General features: G+C 42.8%; 1 long non-coding RNA gene and 1 pseudogene across 4 annotated transcripts in view; one reads left to right on the plus strand and one right to left on the minus strand.

The window, feature by feature from the left end:
• LOC101415512 (uncharacterized) overlaps window positions 1-23,587 on the plus strand; it is a 111,538-nt gene that overhangs the window by 79,264 nt on the left and 8,687 nt on the right. The window lies entirely within an intron of this gene.
• Window positions 9,830-10,541, minus strand: LOC101427246 (transcription termination factor 3, mitochondrial pseudogene; annotated as a pseudogene).

Consider the following 23,587-nt stretch of genomic DNA (forward strand, 5'->3'; position numbering starts at 1 on the left):
GACATCTGTCTCTTCCTCCACTGCTTATGAGGAATAGAACTTCCAACTCCAGCCACAGAATAGCTCCTGAGGCAGCTTGCGCCCCCAGAGTAGGATGGGCACCAGCCTCTGCGGCATGGTTTACAGCTTCCCAGAGAGTGTGTGCAGGTCCCCCTAACTTCCTCCCTGTTGAAGGTGGCACTGGGGTTTAGGCTAGACTTGCAATCCAACCTGGGTGGAAGGAAGCCGGTCCTTACAAGCACTGTGATTTTCAGTCAGTGCCACTTCCCCACATGTCCGGGGCAGACTCAGAATGGCAGCCACCGGTTTCCCTCTGACCTGGACAGGCTTAAAGTTTAGTTGTTCCTAGGATTCTACTTTAGCCCATCAAATCCACTAATCGGTAGCTGAAGTCGGTGCCACACCATGTATTCCCTCCCATTTTTATTGGGGGAAATGGAGCTTCCAACTCCAACCATGGAATAGCTCCCGAGGCAGCTTGCGCGCCACGGGCACCGACCTCTGCGGCGTGGAGGGTTCTACTCAGGATTCCTCTGTGCAGATGGGTAGTCTCCTCCTTCCGCACTCTCAAGGGTGTTGCAGGATACTCCTCTGGTCTCCTGGGTCCTCCAAACAGGTGCTTTAGGTAACTCTGGGTGACCACCAACTGCCCTGTTTCATAAGCTGACTCCGGGAGCTCTTTACTTTGCTGCCATCTTGCTCCACCCCCCTTGTTTGTTTTTAAATTAATTACTTTTTTATTTTTAAAAAGATACTTAGATTACGTAAATGTTGCATTAAAAAAATGTTGGGAATTCCCATATGCCCCACTCCCTTCCCCTCCCACACTTTCCCATATTAACAACATCCTTCATTTGTGTGGTACCTTTGTTACAATTGATGAACACATTTTGGAGCATTGCCACTAAGCGTGGATTATCATTTACATTATAGTTTTGGCTTTGGTGTTGGAATGGCCTTGAAGCCCCAATACAATTTGGTGAAGCCTTCTTTTAGGGAAAAATGTATGAAATTTCAAATATAAGGTCTGGGACATTGGAATTGCAAGGAAGGGTACCTGAAGCTTGAGTTCCTTAGCTGCGTCATGGCCCGCGAGCCCCCACCCCAAGAAAGTGTCCCTCCCTCCCCACATTGCTGCCCCTGTGAGATCACTTTCCTCATTCTAGACTTCTGGAGACATCCATGTCAGTCTGAGTTTGTGCAGATAAAAATGAGGACAGAAGGAGGAGCTGAGGCCACGAGGCCCTGCGAGTCCATGCACTTGTTAGACATAAATATTAACCAAGTGGCTGGGTGCTGGGTGCTAGGAATATATGGGTGAACTCAATAGATATTACATTTCCCTTTCCTTGTCTTGCTTTATGTTATGGAGGGAAGGTGGAAAATAAACATAAATGGATTGTGCAGCGGTTAGTGGGGTCCCAGCCACGGGTGAACACCCATCCTTCCGTGATGACACCGTCAGTTGGGAAGGGCAGGGACAATCCTCCTGGATGGGAAAGGACAAGAACTGCTTCTCAGCAGAGGGCATTTTTCTGACTTGGGTCGTTCTGCCCCATTCAGGAAAAGAAACTGGGAAGGCAGGAGAACACAAGGCACATACTCACCATGAAAATCTCAGGTCCTCCTCAGACCCCCTCTCTGTGACTCTGCAGGGCATAGCTCCGAGGGGCTGGGGGCCCAGGAAGACCACGGCTGGAGCCTTCTTGACCTGCCTGGGTGAGCTATGCCCAGGGGCCCAGACTCTGCTTCAGAAACCATGAAGGGGCCAGCAGGGGAGGGGAGCCAGCAGGGAGAGGGAATAAAGGAACTCTTTGGAGTCCAGTAATTAACTATTCGCAGTGGAGAAGGTTACTAAGACATATGGCACACCTATTATGTACCTCCATATGATGTAGCAAGTGAGGGTCTTGGTTAAATACAAATTATGCATTTTTTCTTTCTTTTCCTTTTTTTTTTTTTTTTGAGCAAGAAATTATACCATTTAAGGTGGCCAGTATGTGTACACCTCTATCCAATAAAAAATCTTGATAAGAGTTGCCAACGATTTCCCCTATCTGGATGGACATTTAAACATTTAGATAAAATTTGTGGGAATTTTAAAAAATGTATTAAAGTGGGATTTTCATTATAATGCCATCCCTCCCCTTCTGGAATAAATAAACCAGTCAACCAAGAAGCATTTATAGAGGAGGTGCTGTATGCAAAATTTTACTTTAGGTCTTGTAAGGGATTTCAGGACGTTTAATTCAAAGTCTTTCTACCGAAGGAGTAAAAGAGTCTAGCTGTGAAGTCAACTTTTATGTCTATGGGAAGAGAACTAACGGTGCAGGGGAGTGGTTGAGAGCCACGGCATGGGCTTCCTCCATTGTGTCCTGGAGCCACTTTCCTTCTTACTTTATAAGTTGGAGCCACTTCTCTTCTTAATTTACAAATTCCACTCAGACTCTGGCCTCTACACCCAAGGCATCAACCACCTCCTAAAAGCTGGCGATCCCAAATCTTTATCTCCAGCCTAACTTGCAGCCGCCTTCCAGTTGTTTTTCTTGATTGCAGGCTCACCCCCACACAGCTGCCAGGGTGGCCTGTTTAAAAAAACACCCATCTGACCACAGCGCTCGCCCCATGGGAGCCTGTGCTGGCACCATCATCTACCTCGGAGGCTGCAGACTTTTTTCAAATAAAACACTGTTACACTGAACTGCAATAGAGGAAACAGATGAAAAAGGTTTTTTAGTGTTTTTTTGGGCAGAAATGTATTTTATAAGCATTCATTTTTAACATTAATTTGTAATAAAGCCAATCACTCTGAACAATGAGGTTATTTTGAAAAGCAGAAACATTTGCTATTTTTTTTATCTCCCCTCCCCTCATTGTCGGTTCTCTGTGTCCACTCACTGTGTCCCCTTGCACCCTCAGTGGCACCAGGAAACTGTGTCTCTTTTTTGTTGCATCATCTTACTGCATCAGCTCTCCATGTGTGCAGCGCCACTCCTGGGAGGGCTGCGTTTTTTTCACGTGGGGTGACTTTCCTTGCGGGGTGCACTCCTTGCACGTGGGGCACCCCCACACAGGGGCACCCCTGCGTGGCACAGCACTCCTTGTGCATGGCAGCTCTGCGTGTGGGCCAGCTCACCACACAGGGCAGGAGGCCCTGGGTTTGAACACTGGACCCTCCCTATGGTAGGCGGATGCTCTATCAGTTGAGCCACATCCGCTTCCCGAGAAACATTTGCTATTGATGGGCCTGGATGCAGTTGCAGTTTAGATCAACCTTGGTATCCTATTCATTCCTGCCTTTGTTTCTCTTGACCAATATTGATAATGTTGGTTCATGCAGATAAGTAATTAAAAATGGCAAGAGCTTTATTTTATTTTTAAAAATTTTTTATAGCTTGCCTTACTCTCATAGGATACTTTTCCACTAAACAAATCCAGGACTTTGCAGAAGGAACAGGAGGAAATTTTGATTCTAATGGTAAATTATTAACAATATCTAATGGCAATCCTTATATAAAATGTAATTCTGATCCAAAGTAGCCCCAACTTAGGAGAGCTACAAATGCAGTATCATCGTGAGTGTACAGCTCTGTGTGCAGTGGGGAGCCCATGTGATGCCCCAGGGTTGCATGTGACTCACACCTACCGTGGTAGCATACGTGTGCAAGTTGATGTCAGAGGACATGCTCAGGCCTGAATTTTAAGAAACCACCAGTTACAGAACTACAGTCATTTGAATTTTATTAAAAATTCAAAGTTTTGATCCAACGAGTAGAAAAGATAAATTCTTCTGACTATATCAAAGAACATTTGCCTGGCAACATGAATTGATGTTTTAGTGGTCTCTGATACACTAAAACTTGATACAAGGCAGACGTGACTATCCTTTTGTAAGATTAGTTTTTAAAAAAAATTATTTAAAGAACTTATTTTGGGTAACTTTACAAAATGTATTTTATTTTTTTAAGTAGAAAACCCCTGAAAATGGTGCAAAAGCCAAAGAGTAAAAAAGGATATTTAATGACTAAGATGTTTCCTCCCTCCACTCCATCCCCAACCAATAAATGACTCTGCTGTTACCAGTTTCTTTGAATTCTATCAGAAATATTCTGTGTACATATGTTTGTGTTTTAGTTTGGACTTCCCCAGAAACAGACCTCGAAACAAGGATTTAAGTGTAAGCAGTTTATCAGGGAGGAGCACCCAGGAAATACCTGCAGGGAAGTTGGAGGTGAGATTGGGAAAGGAAGGCACCCAATGAAAGGAAGATTATAGAGTAATTACCTCTGTGGTCAACCAAGGCTTAATTCCCTGGAGAGCTCTGGGAGTCGGCGTAGGCATGTGGCTCAGAGTTGTTTCTCCCAAGAGGAAATGGAGCTGGGGGTTTGTAACCAACTCCATTTTTGAGGCCTGAAGGGCTGGGGTTGGCGGAGCAAGCAACCAGCAAGCTCTCAAAGAAGTGCAAGGGCTGGCAATTTAAAGTGCGTATGTGTGTGCTGAAATGTTAAGGGGCACAAGAGATGGGCAGGGCACAACAGCATCTGCTATGACATTCTTCAGAAAAATATTTTGAATGAAGTTTGATGCAAACATTCGCTGAAACCCCAATGTGGCCTTGCGAATGGCATGCTACCTTAGAGCACGGTCGGAAGATCGCTGCTTTCCTTAGCACAGCAGGCAAGCCTTTGGGTAGGGCTCCTGGGGCCTGCTCCTGCTTTCTTTCCCACCTGAGTCTCTGCCAAGTTTCCTCCCCTGTAATACAAACAGCCTGTGCTGGTGGATCCTCAGACAGCCCACGTGGTGCGTGCTGCTTCTGTCTTGGTGAACCATGTTCTCTTGGCCTGGGACAACATCTTTCCGTTCCTCTTGCCTGCCCAGTCTCACTTGTTCTTAGAGATTCAGACGAGTGGGAAGGAGAAAACTTACCTGCAGGCTGCAGAAGGCTCAACGAGGTGATGTACGTAAATGCATCATCCTCTTTACGGCAGGGAATTGGTTTTGTTCATATCTGAATGCCCAATGCGGGCACAGTGTGATGCAGGAAATGAGTGCACCGCACTGTGACTGTTCTAGGCAAGAATGGAAGGAATTCCGAGGAAGGAAAAGTAGTTACATACAGACACCCCCCCCCCCCACCCCCGGAAGTCTTCTTGAAAGAGGTGAGTCTTGCCTAAGACACACCCTTAGAAAGACTGCGGCTTCCTTTTTCACTGGGGGGAGTCTGTTGACCTGTGCTTTAATGTGCGTGCCAGATCGATTTTGCTCTTTTGTTTTCCTCACTTCTTTAAAATGGATTGTCACTCAGTCACTCAGTTGATAAATGTTTTCTGAGTCCCTACAATGTGTTGGGCCCTATGCTAGGGACTGGGGATACAATTGTTGGACGTAAGAGGAGACCCCAATTCAAAGAGCTTACATTGCCTTGGAAGGCCGAGAATGGAATAGTCATTTGTTGGCAATGTCTGGGAGAATGACCATCTTCATCAGCACTCTTTGGACTGGCCTGCTCTTGCTGGCAGGATCTGAAAAATCCAGAACAAGTGGGTCTCATCAGGACCTGGCTGTTAAAAACCCAAGGTGGTTTCAACTAAATGCACAGGGGGCAGAGATCCTTGTGGGAGGAGGTTTGAATGTATTTTCTTCTAGTCTATAGCATGCCTTCTCACCTTCTTTACAGAGGAAAAGATTTAAATTTTTATGAAGTATAACTTATCTTTTATGGATTGTGCTTTTGGTTTCATGTTAAGAACTCTTCATCTAGTTCTAGCTCCTGAAGATTTTCCCTTTTGCTTTCATATAAATGTTTTATAGTTTGACATTTTACATTTAAATCTGTGATCTGATTTTTGAGTTAATTTTTGTATAAGGTTTGAGGTTTGGATTGAGGTTCTTTTTTTTTTTTTTTTTTGCCTTTGGCTGTTTTATTGCTCCAGTATCATCTCTTCTTCCTCTATTGAACTTGTTTTGTCCCTTTGTCAAAAATCAATTGGCTCTACTGGTGTGAATTTATTTCCGATTTTCTATTTTTTCTACTCATCTATGTATCTATTTCCCCACCAATACCATATTATCTTGATTGCTCTAGCTACATAGAAATCTTAAAATCACATAGACTCCAGCTCATCGTACTTACCCAGGTCAGCTGACAGGGAGGTGAGGATGGAACCACCACACCAAGGAGCCAAGTGAGTCTACAGCTGCAGGCAGAAGAGTCCCATCCATCAGCCACGTGGGATTGAAGCCCCTGTCAAATGAGAGGTGGAATGCGCATTGCCATCCCAGGGTCCTCAGGATTGGGGAATAACATATGTACTGGAGTGGACTTATTGGCATTCTATCATGCCATTGTTGTGACTCTAGCAATGAAAGAAATTATGTCACTGATGTGAAGACAGTGGCCACTGGAGTTGCTAAAGGCAGGGAAAGAGAGAGAGAGTTGTTCTGATTGATATTGTAAGGACAGATGCAGAACATTATATATCCTGCCACAACCCACTGGAAGTACTGGGAGGGAGTGTGGACTACAATGTAAACTTTAATCCGTGCTGTGTGGCAGTGCTCCAAAATGTATTCATCAAGTGCAGTGAATGTACCACACTAATGAAAGAGGTTGTTGATGTGGGAGAAGTAGGGGGTGTGGGGAGTGGGGCATGTGGGAATCTCCTATATTTTTTATTTTTATTTTTTAAGTTCTATCACTGATTTTTAAAAATTAATTAGTTAATTAATTTTTAATGTTACATTAAAAAAATATGTGGTCCCCATAATTCCCCCCTACCCCCTTCACCCCACTCCTCCCATAACCACAACCTCCTCCATCATCATGGGACAGTCATTGCACTTGGTGAATATATTTTTTAATATAACATTTTGTGTGATCTATGTATCTTTTAAAAATAAATAAAAAATTCATTTTAAAAAATTATGTAGACTGATTCCTTTCTCTTTATTCTTCTCTTCCAAAACTGCTTTAGCTCTTCTAGTTCTGTAACCTTTCTATATAAATTTTATAATAATCTTGTCTAAGTCTACAAAAAGTCTTGTTGAGGTTTGGATATAAATTACATTTAACATACAGACCAATTCAGGGAAAATTAACATATTTACTATGCTGAATCTTCCAATCCATGAACATGCTATGTTTTTCCATGTATTTATATGTTCTTTGATTTCTTTCTTCAGTGACTGGTAGTTTTTAGCAGACAAATCCTATACTTTTTGCTAGAGTTATATCTAGGCATTTATTTTTTGAGTGATTGTATTATAAATAGTATTGTGTTTTTAATGTTGCTTTCCATACATTCATTGATAGTATATGGAAATACAATTGATTTTTATATGTTGATCTTGTATCTTTGTTCACCAGCATATCTACCTTGCTGAACTCACTTGTTAGTTCTAGGAGCTTTTTTTTTTTTTTTGTATTTTTGATTTGGAGATTCCTTGGATTTTCTACATAAAACAAATAAGGATAAGTTTATTTCTTCCTTGGAAATCTAGGTGGCTTATCAACTGTGAGACTATCCAGGCAAAAAAATTATTTAATCTCCAAATTCTGTTTTCCTGCTCATGTCTAGTTTTATTTCCCTGTTGTCGACTGTGTGCTCAGGGAACACAGACTCACTTTAACATTAGATAGAACAACTATTATTAGGAAAACCATCTGGAAATAATGAAATAGCATGTCCCAAAGCCAAGGAGGGAGGTTTCAGGGACTTTATCCAACTTGCCTGTTCCATGAGCAAGGGTTGTTGAGGGGTGACTCTGTACTGCATGTTCCTTAGGGGAGGCCACCCAGACTTCAGGGCTGACCTTCTCAAAGCCCGCCTAGGGAAATAAGCAATTCCTCTCCTAATACTGGCCGAGGCTGTAGCCCCCTGAGGGCAGGCTGGGAACAGAGACTGAACCCGAGTCCCAGGAAAGGGTGGAGTGAGGCCTTTGAGAGTTGAGGAGGTTGTCCCCTCACCTTTGGGTGCACGGGACACATGTGGGGGGAATCAGGACTTCCTTTGCCTCTGATCTGAGAAATCAGCTCACCGTGGTCCTGCAGGATGCTGATTTAGGTGGAGTTAGGGAAAAGGAAAACCAGACAATTCCTGCTCCTACTTCCATGAAAACAAATCTGGAAAGTACATGGAGAAGTTTGCCCTTGATTCTTCCAGGGACATGCCAGGGCAGGAGAATCCGGAGGAAAGAATGCCTTCAGTTCCTTTTAGATGTCTTTCAGACTGTAAGACATATGGAACCGCAGAAAAGGTAAGCAGCGAGGGCTGGACATGTGGAGCCTGAAGTTGTATGTGGAAATGTGCACACAACACTGTGTAAGCAAAGGGATCCTATACAATTAGCTGTCTGCTTACTTAGAGTTTTCAAATGACAGCACTATTTACTTTTCTCATAAGGTATTGGGAAATTCATGGCAGGGATTTACTGAAATATTATACTCTAGTCAATGCTTAGCTGTCACATTTGCTAAAGGTGGGTATGTTTAAAGAGGTTCAAACAAAGAGAATGAAGTTCTCTCTGACATGTTTGACTGTGGAGAGTTATTTAATCTAAAATAGTAAGGTGTTTTCATCCACTTTCTGTAAATTAAGATGGGGAAATATACTGTTTAAAGCTAAATCTATCTTGAAAATGTTAAAATGGGAGAACATTTAAAGGAACAATTTAGTCCATTGTAGTAGTAGATTCTTCTTGGGTTTTTTTTGTGGCTTATACCAGACCATACATATCTTAATAGCTGTTGTAAGAGTATTGTCATAACCCTGTGTTGCAACAGTTTCAGAGGTGACCTCACTCATGGGAATAGCCAAGAGACATTCATCACTAAGCTCCAGATCCTGGTAAGAGCTTCTTTAAACCAAAATGAAGTAGATGCTTTAACTCTGTCATGTATAAACTCACCTCTATGTAGTCCTTGTGGAGTCTGATCACTTCTCATTCTCCATTCATTTAGTGTCGGTAGCACATTAACTCCTTCTTACTGCTTACCCATTACTGACCCTTGGACTTCATGTAAAGATTCTCCTTTCTCCAAGGTGAGAAGCCACAGTAACTGTCCTTGGAATCGCAGCTCTAAGGGTCACACAAGACAATATCTCTGTTTGGATTTCGTGACAATGAGGACTGGCCTGTGTGAGGCTTAACAGACACCCAGAGCTTCAGTTTGCCTAGGCCTGGCCTCCAGCCCTCTGTAGCTAGAGCTGCCTGCATGGCAAATTGCAAAAAAACCTTTAGAGAAAAGCTGACAGCGGTAATAAGCATCTAATTTGGAAGAAATTTCATTTTCATTGCTGGATCTGAAGCAACACTGTACTTTTATATTGGGATTTACAAACCTCCATCATTCACAAAAATCAGTCATGGCCATTATTTCCATTAAAAAAAAAAAAAAAGAAATCCTGAAGAGGCAACCTGCTTGAATAGGGGAACAGAAGCTATAAACCAGACACCAATCTTGGACACATCTAACAATGTTAGACAGTCCATCCCACCAGATCAGACCTGGCTGAGCTGAAGCATAAGGGCTTAAACCAGATCCATCCCTTAGATTTAGTTGAAATGGAGATTTCAGCAGGATTGGGCCATGCAATCTTCATCCAGGGTGCTTAGTATCTGCAGAAGTGACATCCTTAGTCAAAGCTAATAGAAATGTGCCCATAGGATAGCTGTTTTCTCACTTTCTGAAAGAGATAACTTTCTTCCATGCTTCTTCTCTAGACCCTGTACTGCTTTTTTCCCAGAGCTATCAATAGCTGAAAAAATAGGGTTTTTTTTTTTGCATTTACTTAAAATATATTTATTCAAATATACATTCACTTTACATTTAACATTCATCAAAAACTAGAATTTTAAAGAATTTCTCAGAGTCCTGTGCTGAGGCTTTGGCAATCTCTTCACAAAACATTTAATCAGGAATAGACACTAATTTTTCCAAAGAGATGTACTTAGGTTTTGCTGGATCATACTGTTCTTTTCTGAAATAGGTAAGAAACAAATGTTTTTCTTTGACTCTAAACAACTTTGTGTTAAATAACTGTGGGAACCTTACAATGATGTGGTGGGGAATACTCATCACGTTGTACACATAGTGAAAAGTCTCAGTAAGTTTCTTTTTATTTGCAGTTAACATCTTTGGGATTCTGGTGATCACATGTTGTATTTCGCTATGCTTAAAACCAAGTTGAAGATGATAAACCTTCATATTTTCTTTCATGGGCTCTAGACTTCCAGTATCAGCCTTGAGAGATGAGCTACCAGATCTCTAGTCTTCTTCAAAGTAAGCTCAAGTTCTTTCTGAAAAAATCCCAATCTGTTATCCAGCCTTTTCACTGAAAACTCAGCAAAAATGGTGCAGTTCTGACCATCTGTGCAATATCTGCCTTACTGAAAATTTTTGACTGTAGATAAGCCACCTGGTCTTCAGATTTTCAAGGTCTTCAGAGAAAATGGCATAATTTCTAAGTCAGGAATGTTTCCACTTGGTCATCCTCTACACACAAATCTTTAAGAAATAGGAGTAGTTTCAGGGAAGCAGATTTGGTTCAACAGATAGAGCATCTGCCTACCACATGGGAGGTCCAGGGTTCAAACCCAGGGCCGCCTCACCTTTGTGGAGCTGGCCCACGCACAGTGCTGATGTGCACAAGGAGTACTGTGTCACGCAGGGGTGTCCCCAAATAGGAGAGCCCCACGTGCAAGGAGTGCCTCCCATAAGGAGAGCCTCCCAGCAAAAAAAAAAAGTGCAGCCTGTCCAGGAGTGGCGCTGCACACACGGAGAGGTGACACAGCAAGATGACGCAACAAAAAAGAGACACAGTTTCCTGGTGTTGCTGACAAGAATACAAGCGTACACAGAAGAACACACAGCGAATGGACACACAGAGCAGACAACTAGGGATGGGGTGGGGTGGGAGAAATAAATAAAAAATAAAAATCTTAAAAAAAAAGAGAGTAGTTTCATAATGTGTTTCTCAAAATCCAATCCCAGAAGAAGGATGGCTGCATCAGGATGTTTTTTTAACTTGGAGAGAGCCATCGCTAGAAGCATTAACTTCTGTAGAGTCTCAGAATGATCCACATAGCCTTGAACTGTGAATGAAACTGGGGACAACGGAGAGTCTGCAATAATTTGAACAGTCTCCTCCTTGGAAATTGGTTGCAATGGCGACCAGGGAGACAAATCTTCCAGTTCTCCTGAAGACAGCTCAGAATCAAAGGTGGGTATCAGTTGTGTCTTCTGTGATGGTTCATTCCCAGAAGGAAGCAAATTGCTTTGGGCAGAATTATTCTCTTGACTACTTGAGTTGATAGGCTGGAAACTATTCCATAAGCAGGAAGTCCTATACGTCTTAAATCTCCACTGCTGTATGCAATTGTCGGAGGATATCAGAGGCTGAGCTGAAGAGCTGTGCAAAGTTTTTTCAAGTCTCAGAAGATGTTTGCTGAGTTGTGTAGCATTAATGAAGCGACACATTTTAATTGGGCAGAACCATCTGGGTATCTGCTTGGTTGATAGGGCCACTTTTCTTAAAGTAGTCTACAAAGCAAAAATGTAACTGTGCCGAGGCCTCCACCTCATCGCCTCTACCATGGTGACAGCCAATCAATAGGGCTTGTTTTTTTTTTTTAAGATTTTTAAATTTATTTCTCTTCCCTTCCCTGCACTCTCTCCCTCCCCCCAGTTTTCTGCTCTCATTGTCCATTTGCTGTGTGTTCTTCTGTGTCCACTTATATTCTTGTCAGTGGCACCGGGAATCTGTTTCTCTTTTTGTTGCATCATCTTACTGCATTAGCTCTCCCTGTGTGCGGCACCACTCCTGGGCAGGCTGGACTTTTTTCACACTGGGCAGCTTTCCTTACGGGTGCACTCCTTGCGTGTGAGGCTCCCCTACGTAGGGGACACTCCTGTGTGGCACGGCACTCCTTGCACGCATCAGCACTTGTGCGTGGACCAGCTCATCACACTGGTTAGGAGGCCCTGGGTTTGAACCTTGGACCTCCCATGTGGTAGGTGGACACTGTATCCATTGAGCCAAATCTGCTTCCCTCAGTAGGGTTTTGAAGCCATTGGCCAATAGCCTCATGAATTCATTGATTTGGTCTCATAATCCTAGAATGAATTTTCTTTCAACCTTTGTGTTTGATTTCTCATTTCAAGAAAGTTTCTTTCATTCATTTGCACAATCTTTTATTTCCTCATTAATGCTCCAATCATTTATTGGCTTTCTGCTATTAATTAACATTTTGCTAGGTACTGCCAATAATAAGATACCACCCCTGCCAACAAGGAGCTCATATTCTTCTACTAGAACTGGATAAAGGCACAGCCACTGTATGCCAAAAGGGATAGGTGCTGGGATGAAGTAAGTGTGTTGTGCTGTAGGAGAGAGGAGAAGACTCCAACTCGAAAGAGTAAGATTCTGAGTTAAGTGATACTAAAGCTGAGACTTGATGGACGAGCAGGAGTTGAGCCTGAAGATTAGGGTGGAGGCAGTGGCCAAGTGTGTGCAAAGGCAGAAAGACAGGTAGGAGCGTGGAAGGCCAACGAGCTTTAAGGGTTCAGCCCAACTGGTAGATTGCGTGGAGTGGTAAAGAAAATATTGAGGTCATAAGCATAGACATGGACTGGTGAGAGACCATTTGAAAAGAGCCTGAAGTTCTGGTGCCAACTTCAATCTTTTCTTTTCTTTTTTTTGAGGTGCTAGGACTGGGGATTGAACCTAAGACCTCATATGTGGGAAGCTGTTGCTCAACTACTGAGCTACATTGGCTCCCTGGTGCCAACTTTTGATTACCTTCTCTAAGAGAATCAGACTTGTTTACCTGCCAGCTCAAGATACATGGTTGAGAAAATATCTTTCCCCCTTTTAAAATCAGAATATTTTATTAACAAAACAATGGCTATCATTTACTGGGTGTGCTGACTCCTCAGTGAACATCGCATTTAATACTTTCACTGATACTATCTTCTACTAGTTTTACTTTCAAGGGAGGGAATCAGTGCCTCTTACATATGAGGAAACCAAAACTCAAAGAGCTGTGTTCTCATCAGTGTCAAAGTGTCTGGCACACAGTGAGTGCTCAATAAATATTTGTTGAATAAAATTGTTAAGCCTCTTGTTAAAAGTCAAACAATTAGTAAGGAGTGAAGTTAAAATTCATACACAGATTGTCTGATCCCAAAGTCAATGGATTCTAGGAAAGAATAGTAAGAAGAGGCAAGAAAGCAAATGTGGGAGTAGGAGTTTGGGAAAACTTTTTAAGATTACTGGGAAGTCAGACCTCTGATATTTGATGTGACTCCCCTGTGAGGTAGGCTAACATGACCATGACTGCAAAAAATTCCTATAATTCCAACAAAGCCTGTCAGCACCTAGTACAGCTCTTTGAATGTGACTTTGAGCTATTAAACCACACAAACCGAGAGATACTTGCTCTGGTTCTGGCTGACTCAGAAACTCAACAGCCCCATTCTTCACATGCTTTTGAGTATAATTTTCTCCCTGTTATTAAGTCATACTCAAAATGCTTCGGTAAAAGCTAGAAAAATGGGGGACAATGAATGTTGCAAAGCTGCCTGATCTCTTCCTTCTTTTGGATTAACAATGTTCCAGTTGGCAGGGGTGGAGATGGGGCAGGAGGGCGGGTTCTTGATTCCACAGAAATTCTGTTATTCAGCCTCAGGGAGACAATTTTCCAGGGTCTAAGTTTCTTCCTAGTAATTTATTGCCTGTTTTTGGAAGTAAATTCATTCTTAGAGGCCATAAGGCACTGTTTGGACACTGTTGGCCATAGTTCATGACATGGAAAGGTACCTTAATGACTTCTCTGAGGTTCTTCCCAACTTTTAATCCATGGGCAGCCTTTAAACTAGGAGCATTTGACTATAATATTCCTTACTGCTCCCTACCCTCCCTCCCTGCTCTGTTTTCTTCCAAGGCTTTAGGGAAACTTTTTCATCTTCAAAGAAAATGTATAGATTGCTTTTAAGGGGAATTTTGCTATTTCATTTGAACTTTCTAAAGACTTGAAGAGATTTAAAAAAAGATAATGTGGCTCTTTCCATTCCTTTAGATAATTTGTGGTAAACAGTCAGAAAGGAGAAAAGGTGGGGGTAGTTTAAGAAAGAAGATTCATTGTCTGAAACTGAGTCATGTTAAATCTGAAGGTCCGAGAAGGCAAGGGCAGTGTGCAGGAAAGATCAGTGGTCAATCCTGGGAGGGAGGTGTTGAGGTGAAGGTGTTGCCCTCCAATCTCCAACTGGAAAGTGAAACGAGGGTCTTTGCTTTGGGTCATACATTTCTAGGATATCACAAATGCTGTGCTGTTCTACCTTTAAATTATATCTGGAATATGGCCTTGCCTTTTCTACCACCTCTGCTGCTACCACGCTTGTCTGAACTACATTGTCTCTCCCTTGGATTGCTATGAAAGCTGGCTTGCTGGTTTCCCTGAAGTCTATTCTCTACACAGCAGCCCAAGGGATCTGTAACAACCCAAGTCACATCATATCTCTGCTCTGCTCAAAAGCTTCCCCTGTGTCTCCACATTGGGGCAAAACCACATTCCTTCCAAGCCCTATGCCCTCTGACCATAAGTTATCTGGCCCTTTTTTCCCCTGACTTCCTCTACTACTCAAAGATATGACCCAAAACATAGACTTTTGCTTCACTTTTAGATTGGAGGTCAAGATTTAAACTCAAGGGAAGTGATTGTGGCTCAACTGATAGAGCATCCTCCTACCATATGGAGGGTCCAGGGTTTGATACCCAGGGCCTCCTGACACGTGTGGTGAGCTGGCCCATGTACAGTGCTGATGCATGCAAGGAGTGCTGTGTCATGCAGCGGTACCGCCATGTAGGGCGGCCCCACACGCAAGGAGTGCACCCCTCAAGGAGAGCCACCCCGCATGGAATAAGGGCACAGTCCATCCAGGAGTGGCACTGCACACACACAGAATGCTGACACAGCAAGATGATGTAACAAGAAAAGTGACACAATTTCATGATGCTGCATGACAAGAATGCAAGCAGACACAGAAGAACACACAGCAAATGGACACAGAGAGCAGACGGGGGTGGGGGGGAAGGGGAGAGAAATAAAAATAAAATAAATCTTTAATAAATAAATAAATAAAATAAAAAATGTATTCATTACAAAGATTATAAAAACAAAAGACTTAAACTCAACATGTCTTTCCCAGGAATGACCACTGACCTTTCTTGCACTGCCCTTGTCTTCCAGGCTCATCAAGTATAGCACAACTCATGGTTTTAGACTCTGAAGCCATTTCCATGTGCCTTGATCTTCCTCTCGCTCACTCTACTCAAGTTCCATTGGTGTCACCGCTCTTTCTCAAGCACTCCAGGCTGTCTTTGCCACAGGGCCTTTGCACTTGCTGTCCCACTGCCTTTGAATGCTCTTCCCCTAAATAATTGCATGCCATACTTCCTCATTTCCTTTAGGACTCTTCGCAAATGTTATTTTCTCAGGGAGGCCCTATTGACCGTGCTATTAACAGTTGCAACTCCCTCTTCCCATCTTCTCCCCACCCTTTGTACTTTCTATCCTCTTTCTTGCTTACTTTTTGTCATTAGCACTTGTCATAACCTAACATACTGTATATTTTATTTATTATAATTAATAATTTCCTGTCCTATAAAGTCAGGGAGTTTTTGGTGTAATTTGTTCACCGTTGGATCCTTGGAGCTTAAAAGAATATTTGGCATACCCTAAGTTCATATTACATATTTCTTGAATGAAGTCATGAACGATTGAAACATTAAATGAGCAACTGAAATATGCCCAACCTTGTGCTGTGTGCTTGTAATGTGGAAAGCATACAATCTGCACTAAAAGAGTTTGCAGTATCAGAAGACAATGCTAAGACAAGTGGCCGTTCAGTTCTTTTCATTGCAAGATGTAGACACTGGCTCAAAACTACTCTCAGAAATTGGGGGTCATATTAAGAATACCTGTAGACTAGACATGGTGCAGGAACCAGCAAGCTACCAGGAGCCCAAAGGACCACTGAAAACTTCCTCTTTTCCCCTTCTCCCTTAATTTCCCTCTCTACAGTGTCTCTGGCCTTTCTGAGCTTCTGGTTTGTTCTTCTCACTTGCTGGGTTGTCCCCTTCATTACCTACTCTCTTGTCTAGATGCAGGGCCCTGCTGGGCAGAGCCCTTTGCACCGTGTGGGTCACCTAGCGCACCTGAGCATCTCCCCCACCTGAGGGCACAGGCCCACCCATTGGTGGGCTGCCCTTGGTCAGGTATCCACTCCTGGGCCCAGGACATGACTAATACAAGATGGTTTGGGACTCTGGATTTTTACAGGATTACAAGTAATCCATATTCACTGTAGAAAAATTAGAAAGTATAGAGATGAAAAAATAGTGATCCTAACCACTGTTAATATCCTGCCAAGTATCCTGTTATACCTTTTTCCTTGCATACTTGTTCATTCTTATAAACATAGTGCCTTAATATATATTGTTTTATATTTTTGTTTTTCTCAGTTAATCATATTGCATGAATGTCATTCTTTGTTATATATAGAGATTGATATTTGCTTACTGAATAGAATTCCATATTACGGATATCCTGCAATTTATTTAATCCAGTCCTTTTTTTGGATACTTAGACTGTACTCAGTTTTTTTTAAAAAAAGTTTTATTTTATTTATTTCTCTCCCCTTCCCTCCCATTGTCTGCTCTCTGTGCCCATTCACTGTGTGCTCTTCTGTGTCCACTTGCATTCTTGTCAGCAGCACCGGGAATCTGTATCTCTTTTTGTTGCATCATCTTATTGCGTCAGCTCTCCATGTGTGCAGTACCACTCCTGGGCAAGCTGTGCTTTTTATTTCACGCAGGGTGGCTCTCCTTATGGGGGTGCATTCCTTGCATGTGGGGGTCCCCTACACAGGGGACATCCCTGCGTGGCATGGCACTCCTTGCATGCATCAGCACAGCTCACCACATGGGCCAGGAGGCCCTGGGTTTGAACCCTGGGCCTCCCATATGGTAGGCGGACGCTCTATCAGTTGAGCCAAATCTGCTTCTCTGTACTTGGCTTTTGATATCATAAAAACTGCTGCAGTGAATATCCTTTTTATAAATCTATGATTACTTTCTTAAGGTGAATTCTTAAAAGTAGAGTTTCGGGGCCAAAGGGCATAAACATTTAAAAAATAATAATAGTTAATTTTTGTTGAGCATTTAATAGATACCAGTTGTTTTTACATGTGACACAGCATGCCGATGAAGTACTTTTATTATACTAATTTGCAGATGAGGACACCTGCACAGACACATTAAATAACTTGCCCAAATTCCACAGCAGGCAAGTGACAGAACCAGAATTTTATCCCAGGAACTCTAGTTCAGAGCCTTAACTTCTATATTATACTGTCTTCCTGGCAAAGATAACCTACTATTATGATAAGTTAAAGTACATAAACTGGATGTACAGGAGAGCCTCAGGAAGAGGAACTATTTGGAGAAGAGTAGGGAAGATATTTTTATAATAGGGTAGTGCCTATTAGGAACTTGAAGGAAGGGCAGGTTCCTGCAAGCAGTAGTTTAATACAAAGGGCCATTGCTACTGGTGAACACATTCATTTATTTTTAAAATGGCATTATAAAGCCTTCCAATTAACAACAGCATCCCCTGTAGGTGACTTTGGATACAGTTAAGCTGTTTGATTAGTGAGATTTCATCTCTGTCCATAGGAGCCCATTTTTGACCCTTTACAGGTAAAATTTGCTCACTGTTCCCCTGAAGCCAGTGTGTAGTTTATTTGGTTGAGAAAACAGTGCTTTCACTCATGAAAACTGGCAATTTGGAATTTGTCTTAGTACCCTGTGTTTCTAGAAAATTACTAAGCCGTACCTAAATATTAAAAAACCCCGCTCCTACAGCCTATTGTAAGACCTGCAAGCTCCACTCAGGAGATAGCAGGGTAAGGATGGGTTTTATGGGGCTCGAGGGACTGCAGTGGGGGCTGGGGCTGGAGGCCAGGGGGCAGGCAGCTGGCTTTCTGGAGGTGAGTCACACGCAGGCAGGTGTGTACTTGGGGAGGGATAACAAGTCTAGACTTCATTAAGTGATAGTGCTCCAGCCATCAAGGGCAGCAGGACAAGTTGTGACTCAGAAAGGGAAACATATCTTCTTGCCTGCAGACAATTTCAGGCGATATTGACCTGAAAGCTCTTGGCCTCCTCATAGGTGCAGTGACCACATGTCCCTAAGTAAGAATCGGGGACAAGTGGTTTGTTGTCTGCACATAGTGGTCTAATGAGTCAGAATACGTAGAAAAAAAGGTTTGTGGGAAACCCAGGAATGTATACAGCAAAGCAGAGGGTATGTGAGAATTGCATGTTAAGAATTTAATTCCCTCAATTTTAAAGTGTCTAGTTTTATTTAATTTCAAGAAATTTAAACTTATAATTAACTAACCACCAGTGGTTAGTGTCTACCACACTGAAGAGTGCAGCTCTGTAGGGATGTCTTTGGTTGCCTGCCCAGCCCTGCCTCTTTCAGGTACCCTGTTTCCTCCACACTTTCTGTAGGTGGCCCTGCACAGACTCTGTCTTTTTTACTCCTTTTAGATCTATACTTTTAGGTAAAAATCTAAAATTCTTATTTTACATTTGTAAACATATATTGAGATGACATCTACTGGGTTTGTCTTTGTCTTCTATCCAGGTTTCTGAGAACAGAGCTCCCTTCACCTGTGTGGAGAATCACAAGAGGAAGGCAGTGCTTCCTGAGAGAAGCTCCTGCCCTGACTTCGTTATCTTGTTCATCATCTTCCCCTCTCCCAGGGTCTGTAGAGCTTTCTCAGACATGTGGGAGATTCTTGTGGTGGGCCCTGCTAGGTTGCCTCCCTTCACAGGTAGGGCACTTGGCTCACCTCCCAACAGAATCTCAATTCCGTTAGTACCACCTCCTTGGCTGTCGGTAGAATGGGTCTCTAAGATTTTGAGCCAATCTCAGTGATCCTGTCCCCTTGCTGGGAATAGGTTAAGCCTGAACATATGATGCAATTCTGGCCAATAAGAAATGAGGAGTCTTCTGGAAGGTTCTGAAAAAGGTTACTTCCCTTTGAAAAAGAGGCATAAGGAAAAGATAGTCCCTTTTCTTTTCGTTGACATTTTGTGGCTCTTTGTGACACTAGAACCGTAGCTGCCTTTTGTAATTATGAGGTGAAGTGACCAGAGGACAAGCCAATAGATGGACTAAGAAAAGTAAAGCAGAAAAGTGGAGAGAAGTTGGGTTCTTGATAATGTTATTAGTCTAGGAACCATCTTATCAGAGATCTCTTTGTTATACGAAATAATGCAATTTCCTTGTTGTATAAGACTTTCTGATTTGGAATATCCAGTTACTTGCAACCATTCTAAATAATACAGTTTTTTCACACCCAGAGTTTCTGACCAACACTACCTGATGTTAGATGTATCCAGCATTGCATGGCCTCCTCACCCCTACTTCTTCAGGGGGAAAACGTTCTAAAAGTCATCCAGGCAGTGAATACAAATCAAACAGAATTTCATCCAAATCCTGTTGAAGGTGAAAGAGCTGGAGGCTGATTCATACACATTGTCAAGGCAGCCCAAATCTTTCTGAGAATCGTTGCCAGTGACCATACAATCAGATTTCTTAAAACCAGGGTTCTGAAATCAAGACATGAAATGTTGGTATAATAAGCTTTTAGAAATTTTATTTTCAGTACCAAATGTTTCCACTCGCCTATTTATTTCCCTCTGGGGATGCCTGGGAATTGCCAATACATTTCACAATCAGTTCATTACAATAGCATGTAGTGTTTCTGGTCAAAAAGAGATTGGTAAAAATGCACCATAAATGGGTAATCCAGCTCCAAGGCTCACAAAATCACAAAATCAGTGCCACTTTGGGAAAGGCAAAGCCATTTGGATTAAGAAATGACCTATGCTTTGTCCAAAAATGTTTGTGAAATTTTAAAAGCAGTAAAATCCCCCATGGCCTAGAATCAAATTTTTGTTTGCCTTCCCACCTCTTTATCTTCCTTATGTTTAAATCATGATGTGGAACCTAGACACCTGAAACATCGTCATCCTAATAAAGACATGTTTCCTAATTTAATCTGTAGTAAAAGTGCCCCGGAGCGGTCCCCTTTCCTAAAGGGTTACAGGAACCTTATATATTAAATATACTCATTACCTAGAAGGAATGCCTTGAAGGAACAGGGAGGAGGGGGTGATGGGAGGTAATCTGTGACTTTTGTGGGCCAGGAAGTGATTTGAATCCTTAAAACAATCCTCTTTTAGCCCATAGGACCTACATTTGAAAAGAACGCAATTCAGTATCACACAGCTGCAGGCAAGGCTCTGGGGCTTGGGTACTTCTGGTACATTTTCCTGTGTTAGGGGTTGAAGAGACAAAAAAAAAAAAACTAATTTGGGGGAGGTAGGGGTTTCGGAGTTGCCGTGATTTGGACACTAAGTAAAAAATGTGACTTCATTTTCTAATCAAAAGTTGGTGCATTGGATATTCTCCACTTGCCCCTTCAGATGGATTTCCTCCCCTCTCCCTCAGGCCCTGCACCCAGGAGGCATCGAGGATTTCCTTTGCCCTGTGACTTCCAGTTGGGTTAGTCGAAAGGAGACACTAGCTGGAGATTGGGAGGCTGAAGGAGAGGGAGGCTGGGCCTTTACTTCCCCTGCTCCCCGATGGGTTGGCTGCTGCGTTGTTCGTCTATCCACGGCTCAGCCCCTGTTGGGTGACCCTCCTCTTCAGCCATATTCTTTCCGGATCCTGGTAACCTTCCCAGCCCTGGCCCTTTAGGCCCACTGTGGCTGGTCCCAACCACCAACCATCCCTGTTGGTTTCCGTGACCTCCTTTGTGAGTGGACCCTTCCCTAACCCCTCCTCAGTTACCCTCTGGAGGATGCCGTTGGTTCCCTGCTGGCCCTGGCTGATGTTGGTGATATTTTAGACATCCAGCTCCCACATTTGAAGAATCGAGTCATTGAGAATGCAAAGGAAATAGATTTTATTTTATAGAGGAAAGCTCTTTATTTTTCCTTTAAATCTTGTGTGTGTGTGTGTAAACTGTGAGATCTTGTTTTGTGAACATTTTGGCTAAAAATTGGTGTTATTTCTTAATCCAAACTGCCCCACCTATCCTCAATTCTAAGCAGCACTTGCCAAGTTCCTACAAATTCATGATTTCCGGACAACTCACTGTTCTCTCTTTCCTCTTATGAAGGGTCAGAAATAACTGAATCCTTAATGTGGAAGTGTGAAAAAGAAAAAAAAAAAACTGGCTTAGTTTTCTGGATATGTAACCATGTAATTAATCATATAAATGAAACCTGTTTCCTGAGAGGTTAGTTCCGTTATTTTCTACCAATGTGTATTGAATGCTTATAATATTTAAGCTCTAGGGGTTCAAAGATGAATAAATCACACTCTTGACCTCAAAGAACTTAAGGTTTAGTAGAAGTCAGCCGGTGGGATCAAGGTAGGTGGAGAGAAAGACTCATAAGCACATCATTTCGGCACAGATGCAGTAAGTGCTAGAGTGGGATTCTGTGTGGGACCCCAGAGGACCAGTGCTGAGCCCAATCTGGTTTTGGGGAAGATTTCCTGATGAAGATGGCACCTGGGCTGAATTTTGGAGAGTTATTCAAGTAAAGAAAGGTGAAAGATGGATCTAAGTAGAGGGAATTATGAGAGCCAGGACATAAAAGTGTGAAACAATTCAGTGTGTGAGGTGATATGCAATTTGGCACCCAGAGTAGAACAGACTGGTAGTGCCAGGCAGGTCACACAGCTCTTGTCCTACCCCTGTGCTGGCCCTTTGGATATGCCCCTCCAGCCCCTTTATTATTCTCAATCCATCTGCTTCCCTGTGGCCTAAAAGGGATTCCCAAAGTATGCAAAGATCCCTCCCAGATTGGTTTAGAAAGAAAACAGGGGCTGCCCTCCAGAAAGCAGCTTCCTGATGCAGCCTTCACAAGCAGGCCGTCTGGCCAAGGAGAGGTGGGTTGTGTTCCATTGACAGGGGCCTCCCTTTCACTGGACATACCTAAGTGAGTGAAGTAAATGCAAATGGAGCAGCAACTCTTCCCATCACACCTCCTGAGCTCCCTACCCCTTCTCTGCTTCCCTACCTCCAGGTCCCAGAGCAGTGGCTGCCAGCACCAATCCACACTTGGGACATGGATGAACAGTCTGCCAGACCCCTCTCCAGGCTAGGGCAGAGTATGGAAACCCATATTTAAAGCTCCCTAGTGCTGGGAGAACTGTATAGCCACATCCAAAAGAAAGAAAACCCCTACCTCACACCTTATACAAAAACTAACTCAAAATGGATCAAGGACCTAAATACAAAAACAGAAACCATAAACCTCCTATAAGAAAATGTAGGAAAACATCTTCAAGATCTTGTGGTAGGCAGTAGAGTCTTAAACCATATACCCAATGCATGAGCAACAAAAGAAAAAAAAATAGATAAATGAGACCTCCTCAAAATTAAACACTTTTACACCTCAAAGGCCTTTGTCAAAAGGGCGAAAAGGCAGCTGAAGCAACGGGAGAAAATATTTGGCATCCAATATACATCCAATAAGGGTTTAATATCCATGATATATAAAGAGATCATACAACTCAACAATAGAAAGACAAACTACCCAACATAAAAATGGGCAAAAGATTTGAAAAGATGGTTGTCCAAGAAAAAAATACAAATGGCAAAGAAACACATGAAGTAAGTGTTCAACATCAGTAGCAATTAGGGAAATGCAAATCAAAACTACAATGAGATATTATTTCACACCTATTAGACTGGTCGCTATTAAAAAGTCAGAGGGAAACCGACTTTGGCCCAGTGGTTAGGGCGTCCGTCTACCATATGGGAGGTCCTCGGTTCAAACCCCGGGCCTCCTTGACCCGTGTGGAGCTGGCCATGCGCAGTGCTGATGCGCGCAAGGAGTGCCGTGCCACGCAAGGGTGGCCCCACGTGGGGGAGCCCCACGCGCAAGGAGTGCGCCTGTGAGGAAAGCCGCCCAGCGTGAAAAGAAAGAGCAGCCTGCCCAGGAATGGCGCCGCCCACACTTCCCGTGCCGCTGACGACAACAGAAGCGGACAAAGAAACAAGACGCAGCAAATAGACACCAAGAACAGACGACCGGGGAGGGGGGGGGGAATTAAATAAATAAATAAATCTTTTAAAAAAAAAAAAGTCAGAAAACTGTAAATGTTGGAGAGGAACATTTATTCACTGTTGGTGGGAATGCAGAATGGTGCAGCCACTTTGCAGGACTATTTGGCAGTTCCTAAGGAAATTGAATTACAAACTTGCCATGTGAACCGGCAAAACCATTACTAGGTACATACCCAGAAGAACTGAGAGCAGTGACACGAAAAGACATCTGCACACAAAAGTTGAGAGTGGTGTTATTCACAATAGCCAAAAGTTGGAAACAACCCAGGAGTCCATCAACCAATGAATAGATAAAAAATTTGTGGTGTATACCCACGATAGAATACTATGCAGTGATAAGAAGAAATGAAGTCGTGAGGAATATGACAA

This window comes from Dasypus novemcinctus, chromosome 9 (genome assembly GCF_030445035.2).
Source record: "Dasypus novemcinctus isolate mDasNov1 chromosome 9, mDasNov1.1.hap2, whole genome shotgun sequence".
Taxonomy (NCBI): Eukaryota; Metazoa; Chordata; class Mammalia; order Cingulata; family Dasypodidae; genus Dasypus; species Dasypus novemcinctus.